We start from the raw sequence: 485 nt of genomic DNA on the forward strand, positions 1-485 counted from the left end.
ATTGTTAAATTGGTCTAAATATTAAAAGCGATAGCTACAAGTTTAACTCCTCCCCTCCAGTAGGTGGTGCTGTCTCACTCCTCTGTTGTTTTTCCAACCTTTATTTGTATGATTTGCCAGCCAGGTCTGTCACTGCTAACATTTGGTTAATTTGTTAGCATTTCCTAATAAAAGTAGCTAATTTTGTTTGCTAATGCTAACTCTAGTTAGCATTAACAAAGCAGACGCCTCAAGGTGCTAACTGAGCCCATTTGGTTCCTTAATTCGGCACCAAAACCCAAAAGCTTGACTGATGTTCATCTTGTTTTGCTTTGGTTTCGTTGATGCCAAGAAGAAGCCATTTCTCAGCCCTTAATTGGAGCTATTAGGCAACACCTGAACTCTGTCTCGCATGAGTTCAACCTATAACTAACAACTACTGCAGAGTGGGAGAATAGAGATAGAATGAAGCAGAATGATGAAAAAGGGGTCCCTATGTCCTCCAG

Source organism: Cyprinodon variegatus, unplaced genomic scaffold (genome assembly GCF_000732505.1).
Source record: "Cyprinodon variegatus isolate N-32 unplaced genomic scaffold, C_variegatus-1.0 Scaffold1380, whole genome shotgun sequence".
Classification (NCBI taxonomy): Eukaryota; Metazoa; Chordata; class Actinopteri; order Cyprinodontiformes; family Cyprinodontidae; genus Cyprinodon; species Cyprinodon variegatus.